The following is a 16,333-nucleotide window of genomic DNA, read 5'->3' as shown; positions in this document are numbered from 1 at the left end:
CACCCTATGTCCTGCAGTGGGTCTATTGGAGCTGGTTGGAAGTGTCTCAGTCCAGCACAGGGCAGCTCCGGCCTCTCCTCAAAGTGACTATGCTGCAGCCCCCTGTGCCAGAACCTGGACACCTGCACCTGATACACTTTGCAATGTAAAGAAAGTCAAAAAAACCCCATTTTTTTTTCCAAGCAAACTCCAGCAAAAGTATTTAGTTATGAAACTTCTCTAAGATTATGGAGTCTTCTTGTCACAGGCAAATGGACCTGTTTGTTGTAAAAGTTATTGAGAAGTTCAGGCATTTAAAAACTGGTAATTGGTAATACATCAGTAAATGAAGGAGGAAAATACTGTTTAAATAGCAACTTCAATACCTGACAAGTTTAGTTAAACTCATGGCCTTAAAGTAGACAAGTCAAAGTTTCCTCTTTGTTCCATGGAAAGGTTTTCAAAACATAAACTTCCAGATGCAATCGGAAATAATGGAAAGAAGTGTATGGAGAGGCTAATTAGACTGAGCAGAACTGAACAGGAGTAATAAGATTACTGCACTTCTGTTAACCCGAAATAGTTTATAGCTTAGTTAGATCCTCAGCAAGATGGAGTTTCAACAAGGGGAGAGAATAATAGAAGAAGACTGGAGATGTCTTACCTTTTGGAGAAACAGGCGGAGGGAATATTTAGTGCTCCAGGAAAATAATCAACTCAAATTTTTATCACTGTAGTTCTGGATAGAAAAAAATGTAGAACAGCTTTGAGGAGCTGTGATTTGGGTCCAATGTCAAGCAAAAATTTAAGCCTCTTCAGCCTCTTCCTTGGCTGGTGCTGGAGGGTTGAGGCTAAAAATTACATGGTTGGGGAATGGTGTGGAGTTTGGGCAAGAGTTGGAGCAAAACATAAAAATGACATGCAAAGATGAGGAGGAGGAGGAAAAAGAAGAAAACAGGGAAGAGAAACAGGGAGGAGGAAGAGAAGCAAGGGAGAGAGATGTGGAGGATACCTTTTACTGTGTGGCAGCTGACTATTACAGTGTGAAGCTGAGCAATGATACCTGATGCAAGGTGCTGCTGTCAACACACAGCCCTGGGGATACTTTGGCTTTTAGTTCTTCCTGTAAACCAAACAAAGCAAACTTCTCAATGCAGTTATCTAGGCCTTGGTGGGAATTGCATTCTCTTCTCCGCAGGCTTAAGTGTCCCAGTGGTGCCTATCTGTCTGTCCTGCTTAGGACAGACACAGTTATCTGATGTTTCCTGAAGGGTCTACTTTACCCCTTGGCCCAGGGAAGAGTCTTCTATCCTCTTTAGGACTCCAAGTGCCCTTGTACCAGCAGTTTTCAGGGATCATCCAGGGCTGCCTGATTTTCAGTTGGTGTAAGTTGTTGGTGAAGCTCAGAGCCAGGGCTGGAACTCCAAAACTGTCTTGGATACCTTATTGTAAAGAAATATGCCATGTAGCAAAGAAAGGCTATTTATCCACTGTACAGGCTGATTCCCACCTGGTGACCCATCATACAGCTAAACCATGTCTGTGAGAAATGGATCATTTGGCCAGACAAAGATTCAGGAGTCCATAGTGGTGAATCAAAAAACTTCCTGGGACTTTCACTAATGTATCACATGGGTATCCAAAGTTGCCAGCTGCATCTGAAAATACGAGATGGTGAATTTGGCAATTTCCTTTTCTGCTGGTGAGTTCTGCACAACGTTCTGCGCAACAAACAAACCTCAAACCATTGTTTCCCAAGTTTGAGTAACTGAAATTACTGCAGTGAAAAAGTTATTACTCACAGTTGGGCTCATTAGCACTTTTTTAAACTCTCAAATGCATGTTTCCTTTGATTTATCAATACTTTTGGAAAAGTGAAATGTTTCTTTTTATTCTGATAGTTTCTTATCTCTTCCCTTTTATTTAATACAGGCAAAACCTGACACATAAGGTGAATTACTTTAGCCACTGCTACTCCCAACTGCTCCTTCAATAGGACAACCATCTGTCATGGAAAACAATTTACTCCAAGAAGTTTTCAGTGTCTTAGAGACAATCTTGTTCAGGTATTTCCAACTGTTTTGCCTATATTTTCCATAAAAAGACAGCTCCACTTTTCTGAAGACGTTTTCGACTATGTCTCTAAATAAAAGATGCCTGTCTCTGAGGCCTGGCAGTCTAGTTCATGCACACATAGTTAGTCTCAGAATCACTCCAAAACAGAGAGGATTCAATCCTTGTTACATTGCATTTCCAACAGTCCTTTGGACTCTCTTACATACATACCATCTGCCCTACCACAGACAAATGGCTACCACAAACATCTTGTACCCTGAGAAGGAAGGCTGGCAGACATTGTTTAGCTCCTGTCATGTCATTTTTCTGGCAGCTTCTTGCAATATTACTGTTTCTGGCCTTTGAAACCTGTCTGTGAGCCTGGTTACTGATGCTAGTCCTTCTGGGCAGCCCCAAAGAAGAGGCTTTGCCTACCATGCTGCTGAATGTCCATGAAGGTAACTGGAACATGCCAAGTGCAGCCTGGGCACACACACAGGATGCAGAAGGCTCTGAGGTCTGCTGTCTTCAGGATGGTGCTCCAGACCTTTGAGTTGGGAGCTCCAGCATGGAGCTGTAGGTTTGCAGACCAGACATCCAGCAGAACTGCCATTTGAGATTTGCTTCCAGGTCCTGTTTTCGTGGAGGAGACACAGAGGGAATGTCTCAGCAGGCTCTCAAGACAGCAAATGAGTGCTCTAAGCAGCTCCACAGAAGAACTCTCCTACCCTTCTCTGCACTGTTACTATATTTACCTGAATATTTTGGCCTTTGTCTAAACAACAGGAAGGACAATGACATCTAAATCTACTCCTGGCACTGAATAAACCATGACTGGGAGCAAGTTCTCTAGCATTAGTATCACAACACTGTTAATTTTTCTGCTTTGAGACAGAATTGATGATACCATATAGATGTGCTGAAGGCTCTCCTCTCTATTCTCCCTTAGGGTGCCAATATTTGGGAGTACTTGAAGCTACAGGGAGAACTTTCTGTCAAGGAAGACATGTAAGACACTGTGATTCTCCTTGGAGCTGGTTCACACAGCTCTGTTGGTGAACACAGTGAACTTTTCCAGGGTGACAGTTTGTCTTTGAGAAGTGTGAGGCTTAGAGTGTAACCAGATGAGACCTGACTGGGTTTCCTCCAGGAGACAAGTTGCTTAATGGTGTTACTTTCCTCCTCCTACACCTCCAAAGAAAAAAGGTGAGGAGGGAGAACACCCTACCTGACAGCTGCCTTCTCTGGGCTTATTGAGGTCATGGAAGCAGGGTGAGGGAAAATCAACCAAGTCATTCCTTTTGTGGATTGAGTGAACTGCCAGTTGGTATCAAAAGAGAATGGGATTTTGCTCTTACTGCCAGCTCTCCTGTGGCTGAGGTGTACATACAAGCAATGTACTACCTCAATGGCTGATTACTAAACAGTGTGGTTTTAGTCACTGGTGGGATGCACATCAAGGAGCAATTTTCAGTGGCCTGTCTTTGTGATTTGTTTTGGACTGGGACTGATGGTCACTGATTTTTAAATGAGACATCTTATATGACAGTAAGATCCAGATTGGTTTCTCCCCATAATCCAACACAAAAGCTTGGAAGCCTCTCAAGCAATACTAGATCCTAAGGTAAGGAAAGAAGATATAAGCTCTTGAGTCTGCAGGGGTCTTCAAAAATGTAGTTTGTTTATGATTTCATTTTCAGCATTAAGAAAACTGACAAAAGATTGCAAAAAGCCCATGATGCATCATTATCAGTACTGACGTTGCTCAAAACAAAATGTTACCTTGCAACATGCTGCATTTAAAAAAATGAAATAAACACTTAAAGTGCATTAAAGTATTTTTTTTTAGAACACATAAAAATTTATTTAGTGCCAAATTGAACTTCTTTGGTTTGCCTCCCATAAAATTAATTTCAGATTCACCTAACTGCTTTTTAAAAAGTGTTTTTCTTCTCATCAAAATCTGAGTTAATTGATACAGAGCTGATTACTTTTCACATATTTGGGAGACTGTTATAAAGACACAGCAGAAATTTAAGTGAATCGAACATGTAAATGTGCGGTTAGTTTCTACCAACTACAGTCAAATTTCTTTCTTTTCTTAACATTATTAAGGTCACGGCTAAGCCATCAAAATCTTTCTTCCTTATATTTCAGGTCCTTAATTTTTTTCTCTGTCTCTGTTAAATGAAAGCCACCTATATCTAAAGAACTATTTTAATTCATACTTCAGCTGTGGAGCTAGCTGTCACAGAATTTTGTCAGAATTGTTAAGTGATCTCAGAAAGGGATTAAATGCTGTAGTGAAACATATGTTTATTCCTGAGTACTTTAACAAATGAAGATATGATGATCGTCCAGGTATTTCTGTGGAGGAAGACTGGAAGCTGAGGTTGTATAATAAGAGAAAAAGTCACTTTGCACTTCACTTACGCATCTGTTGTAGGCTGCAACTGGGAACAGGATACACAATTAGGGGACTTTTAATTTGATTCAAGAAATCTGGTTTGTGTTCACAGCTGGGTGGTGGCAGCCCATTACTCTTTACTGCAGTTCATTCCTTTTATGTGCTTGATATACAGTGGCTATGTAGTTTGATCAAATATTAGAAAAGATTGTCTCTGTTTTCTGCCAGGTTTTGATGTTATAGAGATCTCCAGGATGCAGTCTCAGTATTTAAACTTTTATATCAGGATCAGGTTCTCTCAATATTGTGGATACTGCCTTTTTCATAGCTGCATGGATATTTGCTACTGCAATAAAGCAGGAAATAGTTTTCATCTGACCAGGAACAGTGGTATTATGGTATTTCTGTCCTTGAAGTACAAGGAATAGATCTGCTTCTCTTTCCTCAGAAACAATCAGCTGAAAAAGGGTAGGTTTCCTCTAGGTTTGTAGTGCAAAGAAAGAATGCAGTGGAAACACCGAGTTCTGTCAGCGTTTCCATCATTACTCAGACCTTCATATCAAGTGGAGTTGCCAGGAGACTGAAAACTGTATAGGTATGTGCAAACTGCTTCTCAGAAGTATCATTCTAATGTCTAGTTTTTCCAACATCAGGAAAGAACAGAAGAAATTCAAAGGTTTAGGCCAAAAAAGTCCAGCTACTGTATGCTTGCCCAGGAATATTTCAGTTCCACATAATGCCAATGATTATAATGATGATGATGATAATGGTAATAATGAGGGGTCAAACATTTTTTCTGTGGTTTTTTTTTTTTAGCTATAATTTCTCTCTGTAGTGTCTCTAACACCTGTCCTGCCAGGCAGAAAGACTAGGTCTTGTAAAAGAATTTTCTTTTGTTGATTGCTCCGTGTGGTGGAATGACCCTGCTGTGGACCCACAGGAAATCTCCAATCATTGCATAGTCTTACTCCTGTTGTCCTGTCTTCAATGCTTTGGAAAACACATATTCATTGTAATTCTTCTTCCTAGATAGTCTTTGTCTTTGCTATGGGTGCTGGGAAGGAACTGAATCTGTAGCCTGTTTGAGTGGGGAAGAATAATTTATTTCTTTTTGTGTTTGATTTCCGTGGCAAAATGGATCGGAACTATTAAAAGTTGAGATATAGCACCTTCAGGGAGGTCCCTCGCTTTCTGCTTCATTGTGTTCCTATGAATTGTTCTTAGTGTTCAACTCACCATAAGCAACTAATGTTTTCATGACAGAGACTCTTTCTCTCCCACCCAGCAGTACAGACACCACTGCAAAAAAGTGAATTAAGCTTGAGTTTTGACCTTTCAGAAATATTGAAGAAGATTCTGTGGTACAAAAAAATTTCCAGTTAGAAATGTCAGATTCTTAGTTTCAAAATGGTCAAAATGAACATATTGCACTCATACAAAGGCTTTTTCCAGAATGCCATTCAAGATTATTTATTCCTCTCCCTGAAACGACATGTCTGCAGATCATATTTTTGCTTCTGGTACTTTGGACATTTCTGGGTTCAAAACCATTTTGTTGGAAAAAGTCCTGCCAAACTGCAGCCTTCTTCCCCTTCTTTGTGTCCCTTTGCTTGTCCTTCACAGGCTGTAACCACAGCTCTGCTGCTGAGAGGACATTCTGCTGACTGTCAATGCTTTCTTACCCTTCTGCTTTACAGAAAAGGTGATTTGCTAGCGGCATATGATTGAACTGCGTTAGGGAAAAGTATGCATTCTGTTTAGGAACACTCAGAGTTGAGGTGTTGAGCCTCTCTTTTGGCTTTTCTAATGTGCCTTGTCCATGTCCCTTCTCAGACAGTGTTAGTACCAGCACCTACAAACATCTTCATGAATCAGAGGTGTTTAAACCCATATATGCTGAGTGTGAAGCAGGGGGTGGGGTGGGGGGGTGGGAAGCAGGAGAGCTGTCTGTGGATCACAGTATGAGGCAGAAAGGCATAGGGGTTGGTGGGGAGAGTATAGTCAGCTATGCACAAGAGAAAGATGGGAGCCTAAAGCTGGCCACCAGGACACCAAATGAAATGAGATAGTAGGCAGCCTGCTGCGAACATGACCTATTCAACTTTTCAGCTACATCTGCAGAGATATCTTTTTATGGGCTAGATCTGGTCTTCTGTTAACCAAAGGGTGCACCAAGGGTGGCAAAACTGGAAGTACTAGCTTACAAGAGTTAACAGAAAGGATTGGCTGCTGATAGTTCCAGTGTAGAATGACCAGAGAACAGTAAGAGTCTGAACTGAATTACAACAAGAAGGTTCTCTGGGTTGGGAATCAGAGAGCAAAAGAAACAGTAGAAATAGAGTCGTCTACAGAAAGCTCTGTACATGTGAAAATAGCTGGTGTATGGTGAAGCTGTGTTACCACTTGCCGAGCTGGACGACCGATCAAATCTGTCATCACTAACCTCCTTCACAGTTCTTCCTATTTTCTCTCTGACTGCCAAGATACGAGCTGGGATCTCAAGCTGCTTGCTCAGGGAAAGATGTACATTACTACTTCTCACAAGCACAAACAACATATGAACTCTGCTAAACAGCAGCATGTCTTCGGGAGCCCTTTTTAACTTTCATCATGCTCATAGCTGTGCTGCTGCCAGGAGTATTGCTGACTTAGGGAAGGGGTGCTATTTTTCCTCTAACCTGTTATTAGCCTTCTTAATGAAGTAGTAATTGCTGTTTTTAATGAGGGAATTCTAGATTTTACATAGGATTTCATATAGTTTCCTCTTCTGACTCAGATCTCTTAATGCACTGGATTAGAAGGATATGGTCTCCTCGGCTTTAAGAGGGCAAACACTTCTGGATCTACACCGAAGTTCCCAGACTGCAGTTCACTCTGAGCAGTTCATGTCAAACTTTTCATGTTATCTGCCTTTGCCCGCTGTTTTGTCCTTAGAGACAGAGCATATCTATTATGCAAATTTGTTCTAATGATGCTTATAGGTGCATCTGTTACAAAAGCAAATAGAGCACAGTAGCCCTCCCTCACATGGTACTGTTGCCCTTTTTGCCTTGCCCAGCTAGTGGTTTAGTTGATCTGAGGGATAGCATAAGAGCAGTCTGCTTAGATGCTAAACAGTGTGAAGTTATTTGTGAGGAAGGGTGAAGGAAATAATTGACTTAATCGAAACTGAGGAATATTTTCCTTTGTGATTTCAATAGATCAAGACTTTGTATAGGAATAAAAATAATTTCAGAGATATTTCCCACAAGACTTTGAACAGCAGCTTTAGGCAATAGAACAGACAGTTTCCTCCTACTTTGAACTTTGCTCACTTCACTAAAGTTCCCCACACGATTTTTCTGAAAGTGACTCATAAGAGCTTAGCATTCACAGGAAAAGGCTCAAGATGTGTCTAAGTGATCCCTGCTCTGAAGGATGTTTGACATTGTCCTGTAGTTTGTTTTGAAGTTGTTTTTTGACTAGATTGCTTGTGGTCAGCATGGAATGGCTGCATAGAGTTGTTCCAGCTATAACGCTATCCCATCCTGTCTTGTGCCGGGGCAAAGACTTTATTTCGTTTTCAGTCCTTGTTATAGTGGATCAGATTCCACCTGATAGCTCTGATGTCAGTGACATTACTCTACCCCAGATTGCTCCCATGAAAGTCTCTGTTGTTTTAAGTTCTTCATTACAGGGGCTGAACACTGGATTTAGGAGAATGAATATTTTTAGTTTTATTATGATGGTTAGTGCTGCTTTTGTAGTTGCTGTTCTTCTTCACTTTGTAATCTTTTTGTGCAGTTTCCCAGATTTTTGCTGAAGCCTTCAAGCAGTATTTTCTACAAAGCATGGCTTCCAGCCTGATTTCCCCCTCCCACTGAAAAATTTCTTTCTTCTGGCATGCAGTCATTAGCAGATTACATATCTGCCAAATGTCAAGTGCCACTGACATTTTGGAGAAAAAACATGAAAGCCAAGACAGGAAAATTGTGCCTGTTTTCAACTCTTTGGACAGCTCTGAGAAGTGTGTATTTTTTTAGTAAGACAAAGTTGTGATAAACAAAGCAGCACAGGCTGACTTGTCAGATGTCTCAGTCTATAATGAAGGTCTTGATTTCAAAGATCTAACCATGTTCTTTGTATCATAACTAGTTCTTTTAGCCTTAGCTTACATCTATACTCAATGGTTTGCCGGACTGCTTGTACAACTACTTCAGTACCTTCATCAGACTTGATTTCCAGCTCTTTAAACCCTGGATAGTTTAACTTGTACTTATGGAGAAACAGTCAGCACTTGCAAACACTGTTTTTATGGTCATTTCCATTTTTCAGCTTCCAGGTCTCCACCTTTACAAGAACACTACAAAGACATATAGAAAATACAAAACCAACTTCTTTCCTGAGCTCACCATGGTTTCCTTTGTGACAGCTCTTTAAAGAATGCTCACAAAATGTCTGAGACTTAAATTAAGTGATTTATAGAAGGATTGGTTTGTTTCATTGTCATAAATCATATTTTGATACTTTGTCTTTAGAGATCCTTACAAGATAATACAGCAAACAGCTACAGCTGGGAAACAAAAATTATTATGAAGACACTGTGAGCACAATAATGAAGAAAATTTAACAAAAGAAAAAGGAAAAAGTAGAATTGTATGGACTGCCATAGGACATCCCATACCCAGCACCAACACCACAAAGTTAAAACTTTGCAAGGAATTGAAAGTAACAAGGGTTATCGTGGCCTGGCAAGGAGCATAGAGATAGAGCCTTGTGATTCGTACTACTCCTGCTCCTGGAGGAGAGATGGAAGGCTATAATTCCCATGGCAAGTCAGTGGAGGGAACTGAGATGAGGACAGGCTTGGAGAGATGTCTGAAGACGGAAAGGGAGATCATGGTGACTGGGAGAAGTGCCCAAGGACTGGAGGAAAGAAAATGTCACTTCTATCTTCAAGAAGGGCAAGAAGGAGGACTCAGGGAACTACACGGAACTTCAGTTTCACCTCGATCCCTGGGAAGGTGTTGGAGTAACTAATCTTGGAAATCTTTTCCAGGCACATGACTGACAAGAAAGTCATCAGGAGTAGTCAGCACGGATTCACCAATGGAAAGTCATGCTTGAAAAACTTGATAAAATTCTGTGATGAAATGACTGGCTTGGTAGATGAAGGAAGAGCAGTGGACATTGTCTACTTAGAATTCAGTAAGGTTTTTGACACTACCTCCTATGAGATCCTCATAGAGAAGCGGATGAAATATGGGGTGGATGAGCAGACAGTGAGGTGGATTCAAAGCTGGCTGAACGGCCAGGCCCAGAGGGTGGTGACTGGTGGCATGAAGTCTAGTTGGAGGCCACTAACTAGTGGTGTACCCAAGGAGTCAATAGTGACTCTGATCCTGCTCAACATTTTCATTAAGAATCTGGATGATGACTCAGAGTGTACCCTCAGCAAGTTTGCAAGTGACATGGAACCAGGAGGAGTGGTTAATAGGTGGTGGGAACAACAGCCCAGCTGAAGTACATCTACACCAATGCACCTGGCATGGGCCACAAACAGGAGGACCTGGAAGCCACTGTGCAGCAGGAAAACTATGACATAGTTGCCATCACAGAAACATGGTGGGATGTCTCACATAACTGGAGGGCTGCTATGGATGGCTATAAATTCTTCAGAAGGGATAGGCAAGGAAGGCAAGGCAGTGGGATGGCCCTGTACGTTAGGAAGTGTATTGATTGTCTAGAGATTGACAATGGTGATAATAGGGTTGAGTGTTTATGGATAAGAATCAGGGTGAAGGCCAAAAAGGCAGACATCATGGTTAGAGTCTGCTATAGAGCACTCAACAAGGATGAAGAGGTAGAGGAAATATTCTATAAGCAGCTTGGAGAAGTCTCACAATTGCTAGCCCTTGTTCTTATGGAGGACTTCAACCTACCAGGTGTCTGCTGGAAATACAACACAGCAGAGAGGAAACAACCTAGGAGGTTCCTGGAGTGTGTGGAAGATAACTTTCTGACACAGTTGGTGAGGGAGCCAACTAGGGAAGGTGCCCCACTAGACCTGCTGTTTGTGAACAGGGAAGGACTTGTGGGTGATGTGATGGTTGGAGGCCATCTTGGGCATAACAGTCATGAAATGATAGAGTTCTTGATGCTTGGAGAAGTAAGGAGGGGATCAGCAGAACTGCTACCTTGGACTTCTGGAGGGCAGATTTTGGCCTGTTCAGGAGCTTGGTTGACAGAGTCCCTTGAGAGGCAGTCCTGAAGGGGACAGGGGTCCATGAAGGCTGGATGTTCTTCAGGAAGGAAATCTCAAAGGCACAAAAGCAGGCTGTCCCTATGTGCCGCAAGATGAGCCAGTGGGAAAGAACACTGGCCTGCCTGAACAGAGGTCTTTGACTGGAACTCAGGAAAAAAAGAAGAGTTTATAAACTTTGGAAGAAGGGGCAGGCACCTCAAGAGGACTACAAGGATGTTGTGAGGCTATCCAGGGAGAAAATGAGAAGGACCAAATCCCAGATAGAAATTAATCTGGCTACTGCTGTAAAAGACAATAAAAGGTATTTCTCTAAAGACATTAGCAACAAAAGGAGGGCTAAGGAGAATCTCCATCCTTTATTGGATGAGGAGGGAAACATAGTGACAAAGGATGAGGAAAAGGCTGAGATACTTAATGCCTTCTTTGCCTCAGTCTTTAGTAGCGAGACCAGTTCTCCGAGTACCCAGCCCCCCTGAGCTGGAAGACAGGAACAGGGAGCAGAATGCAGTGTCCATAATCCAAGGGGATCCAAGCAGTCCTGGCGAACCAGGGAGGTCCCAGTTGACTGGAGGTGAGCAAATTTGACGACCACCTACAAGAAGGGCAGGAAGGAGGATCTGGGGAATTACAGGACTGTCAGCCTGACCTTGGTGCCAAGGAAGGTCATGGAGCAGATCATCCTGAGTGCCATCTCGTGTCACATACAGGACAACCAGGTGATCAGGCGCAGTCAGCATGAGTTTATGAAAGGCAGGTCCTGCTTGACTAACCTGATCTTCTATGACAAGGTGATCCGCTTAGTGGATGAGGGAAAGGCTGTGGATGTCATGTACCTAGACTTTAGTAAAACCTTTGACTCAGTTTCCCACAGCATTGTCCTGGAGAAACTGATTGTTTATGGCTTGGATGGGCATACTCTTCTCTGGGTAAAAAACTGGCTGGATGGTTGGACTCAAAGAGTGATGGTGAATGGAGTTAAATCCAGTTGGCAGCAGGTCACAAGAGGTTTTCCTTAAAGCTTGCTATTGGGGCCAATTCTGTTTAATATTGTTATCAATGATCTAGATGAGGGGATTGAGTGTACCCTCAGTCAGTTTGCAGATGACACCAAGTTGGGTGGGAGTGTTGATCTGCTTGAGGCCAGGAAGGTTTTGCAGAGGGACCTGGACAGGCTGGATTGATGGGCCAAGGCCAGTTGTATGAAATTCAACAAGGATAATTGCTGGGTCCTACACTGGGGTCACAACAACCCCATGTAATGCTACAGGCTTGGGGTAGAGTGACTGGAAAGCTGCCTGGTGGAGAAAGACCTGGACGTGTTAGTCGACAGCCAGCTGAATATGAACAGGCAGTGTACCCAGGTGGCCAAGAAGGCCAACGGCATCCTGGCCTGTATCAGAAACAGGGTGGCCAGCAGGATCAGGGCAGTGATTGTCCTCCTGTAGTCGGCCCTGGTGAGGCCACACCTCGAGTACTGTGTTCAGTTTTGGGCCTCTCACTACAAGAAAGTCATTGAGGTGCTGGAGTGTGTCCAAAGAAGAGCAATGAAGGTGGTGAAGGGCCTGGAGAACAAATCTGATGAGTGGCTGAGGGAACTGGGGTTGTTTAGTCTGGAGAAGAGGAGGCTGAGGGGAGACCTGATCTCTCTCTACAACTATCTGAAAGGAGATTGTAGCGAGGTGTGTGTTGGTATCTTTTCCAAAATAATCAGTGATAGGATGAGAGGAAATGGCCTCAAGTTGCATCAAGGGAGGTTTAAATTGGATGTTAGGAAGAATTTCTTCACTGAAAGGGCTGTCAGACATTAGAAGAGGCCATCCAGGAAAATGATGGAGTCGCCAACTCTGGAGGCATTTAAAAGGCATGTAGATGTAGTGCTTAGGGAGCATGGTTTAATGGTGGACTTGGCAGCGCTAGGTTTATGGTTGGACTCAATGATCTTAAAAGTGATTTCCAACCTAAATGATTTTATGGTTCTCTATCCCAGAAGGTTGTGCTGCCATCCAGAGGGGCAGCAACAGGCTGGAGAAATGGGCTAGCAGAAACCTCGTGCAGTTCAGCAAAGGCAAGTGTAAATTCCTGCACCAGGGCAAGGAACAAACCCAGGTACCAGTTTCGCATTGGGAACCACCCAGCTAGAAAGCAGCTTTGCAGAAAAGAATCTGGAGGTCCTGGTGGAAACCAAGTTTAACATGAGCCAGCAATATGTCCTTGTAGCAAGGAAGGCTAACAGTATCCTGGGCTGCAACAGGAGAAGTGTTGCCAGCAGGTCGAGGGAGGGGATCCTTCCCCTTATTCAGTACTGGTGAGGCCACACCTGGAATACTGTGTCACGTTCTGGGGTCCTCAGTACAAGAGAGATATGGACATACTAGGGGGAGTGCAGCAAAGGGCCACCAAGATGACTAAGGGACTGGGGCATTTCTCATGTGAGGAAAGGCTGGGAAGAGCTGGGATTATTCAGTCTAGGGAAGAGAAGGCTCAGTCGGGATCTCATCAATGTACATAGAGACCTAAAGGGAGACCTGCAAAGAAGTGAAGCTGGGCTCTTTTTCATGGTGTCCAGTGACTGAACTAGAAGCAGTGGGCAAAAACTGAAACATGGGAGGTTCCTCCTGAACCTCAGGAATTAATTTTTCACTGTGAGGATGACAAAGCATTACTACAGATCGCCCAGAGAGGCTGTGGATTCTGCTCTCCTTGCAGATCTTCAAAAGCCATCTGGATATGATCGTGGGCCACTGGCTTTAGGTGGCCCTGCTTGAGCAGTGCAGTTGGACAAGATGACTTCCAGAGGTCCCTTCCAACCTCAGCCATTCTGTAAGTCTGTGATTCTATGATCAGTATTACAATAGATAAACTACTAAATGTTAATAAACATTTTCTAATCTCTGAAATAATACCTTTCCCCCAAAAGCCATCACCCCTTTCACATTCACAGCGTTATGTGCAGCCCCCTCTGGCACTCAGGACATGTGAGTTACACGTACCTTCCTTTCCTGACAGTGTGATTCTCCTACCATAATTCCCCTGCATGCTATAGGAGACGCAAATGCTTAAGCTTTAGGTGTGCCCAGGCTGCTCTATGCAGTCCATGCATGCTGACACTAGTGGGAAAGCTGCTGTGTGGTCCCTGTCCATAGGCAGGGCTGGTCCTCGTGTGTCGCACCCCATCGAGCACCCCACAAGCTGGAGTGCAGCTGCTCACAGTGCTTGTGGGGAGGCTGATCTGACAGGCTGTGATGATCCCTCCATCTGTGATGAAGGATGTGACACCAGCAGGGCTGTTACTTGCACTTCCAAACCTGTCCTGACTGCTACTCTGACCTCACTGCTCCCCTCTAAGGTCATTCTCCACCATTACATTTTCATAGTTCTTTTCTGCTGTCCCTGTGATCAAAAGTATCTTGGTAAGCCCCTGGTTATGGTTTGATCCGGCTGATGGTCATCCTCCTCTTCAATGCCATTAGCTGGGCAAAAGCCATCTCAGGCAATTTTGAGTGTGTCATGTGCACACAGTTTACACTTGCATTTGTATTTTACCAATTTTACCAAGGTGGTGTGTGGTGGGACATGGTGTGTAGTCACTCTCCCAGAGGAACTACAGAATAGATGGGCACAGACTTTTTCTGGAAGTACACAGTGATCGAACAAGAGATGATGGCCATAAGTTGAACAAAGGAAATTCTCACCTGACATATGGAAAAACTTCTTTCCCTTGACAGTTGTGCAGCCCTGGAACAGGGATAAGAGAAGTGGGGAGATCCTTGGAGACATCTAACCTTTCACTGGAGAAGACCCTTGGCAAGCTGATCTACTTGACCCTGCTTTGAGCGGAGGGGCAGGACTGGAAATTTCTATGAGTCTCTCCCAACTTACGTTTTTCTGTAAAAGTCAATCCTGTGGGAAATGTCAATGTTGTGAAATATTATTCTACAGCAACTAAGAGTGATGGGTCAAAATATTTTGATTTTGTTTAAAAAGGAGATTCTCAGCAATTCATTTTAGAATTGCTGAAATATTTGGATTTGATTTGAACAGAGAATAATTATAATACTCATACTGTCAGACTCCTCTCTGCACAATGTTGCCTAAACACCACTTTCTGTAATTTTGCAAATAAAGATTCCCAAGATAAGTAAAAAATTTTTCTTTGAGTAAGGTATCCACAATCCAGGCAGGGAACCCAAATCAGAAACTGTAAGGGAGACAGAGCAGAGTCACAAGGTGCAAGCAAAATAAAGGGCTGAAGAATTGCTGTACTCAAATATAAACAAACAGAGCAAACAGAACTGGCTCAGACAAGAAAATTTTGGCTTTGTTAATCAAGCCAGAATATTTGCCTGTTGCTTGGAACCCTATATAAAGAGAAAACATGGTGGGTTTTTTTTTGATAGACAATTGGTAGAAAAATACAGTGTTTTCTGAGTAATTATGCTGAGATTTTTCACTGTGATGGAAAATACTCTGAGTATCTGCAGTGTATACATCAGCTTCTTATAGTATTTATTAAAATGTGATAACTTTAAAAGCTCAAATGCATTCTAATGCTCTAACAAGAAATTTTAGAAGATCATCAGCAGAGTGCATAATACATAAAATGTGCTGGGCTTCAGTCTATTAATCATTATTAGTGTCTCCAGAAGAGTTATGACCTGGTGTCAGGATAAACTTGTCAACACAGAAAACTTCACTGTGTTTCTGAAAATGAAAAATAAAAAAACCTAGTAAACTTTTAAAAAGCATTCACTGGAACTGAATTTTTCACAGTACTGAAAGACCTTGCAAATTGCTACTTGGCATAAATGTGAGCCAATTGGGAGAACAAAGTGCAAAGAAAACCCCTATCAGAGCTGACCTATATGTTAAATGCAACCTGCAAGATGTTTATTCTTCCTAAATCCCTTGTAAAGTGTTTTTCAGGATTTGAAAGTAAAAATGTGACATGTCTTTGAACAAAATCAAAGAAGAAAGCATCACTTTCCCTTTCTGAAATCTGTAAAAAGACAGCTCACAAAAATCAATTCCTTCTGCCAAATGTTTGTTTCTTTTTCTTTTTTTTTTTTCTGAAAAAGCACTCATTTATTCATCATCTCTGTATTGAAGATTTTACTTGCAGTTAAAAAAAAATCTTTGAGATTCTTATCGAATCTTTTTAACCATAAAGTCAATCTCTGGTGCACTGAGTACTAACTATATCTTAGGGAGTTGGTGTTTGTTTCACAGAAATTCTGCACACTTGCTATGTGCCGCTCTATGTGATACTTTGCTACAATTCTTGTCAGTAGTGGAACTGAAACAGAATTTTCTATTTAATGAGAAAGTTACTGCTGCAGATAACTTCTGACTCACACCAAAACAAACCAGAATTTTTAGCTCAATGTTTCTTCTTTCTTTCTTTCTTTCTTTCTTTCAGAGTGTAATCTAGGAGAGTTCAGAGTTGCCCAGAAAGGATTCCCATATATTTTGATGCATCAATTCTCCAGCATTACAGTAAGTACGAAAGCATTTTTCTGAAATGTCTGCTGAACTATCTTCATCCACATTATGAGAGAGGATTATGTGGCACTCTGTCTCCCTTCCTAACTTCCTTGAGAAGAGAAATCCCTATATACCTGGAGACCAATAGAATTGCAAAGGAAGGCTCA

General features: G+C 42.3%; 1 pseudogene; it reads left to right on the top strand.

Annotated features, from left to right (window-relative positions):
- The first annotated feature begins 9,483 nt into the window (after positions 1–9,483).
- LOC104166491 lies at positions 9,484–12,139 on the top strand (annotated as a pseudogene).
- Positions 12,140–16,333: the final 4,194 nt, after the last annotated feature.

This window comes from Cariama cristata, unplaced genomic scaffold (genome assembly GCF_000690535.1).
Source record: "Cariama cristata isolate BGI_N322 unplaced genomic scaffold, ASM69053v1 scaffold3818, whole genome shotgun sequence".
NCBI lineage: Eukaryota > Metazoa > Chordata > Aves > Cariamiformes > Cariamidae > Cariama > Cariama cristata.
The sequence above is the reverse complement of the archived record's forward strand: the minus strand, read 5'-3'. Positions and strand labels throughout refer to the sequence as shown.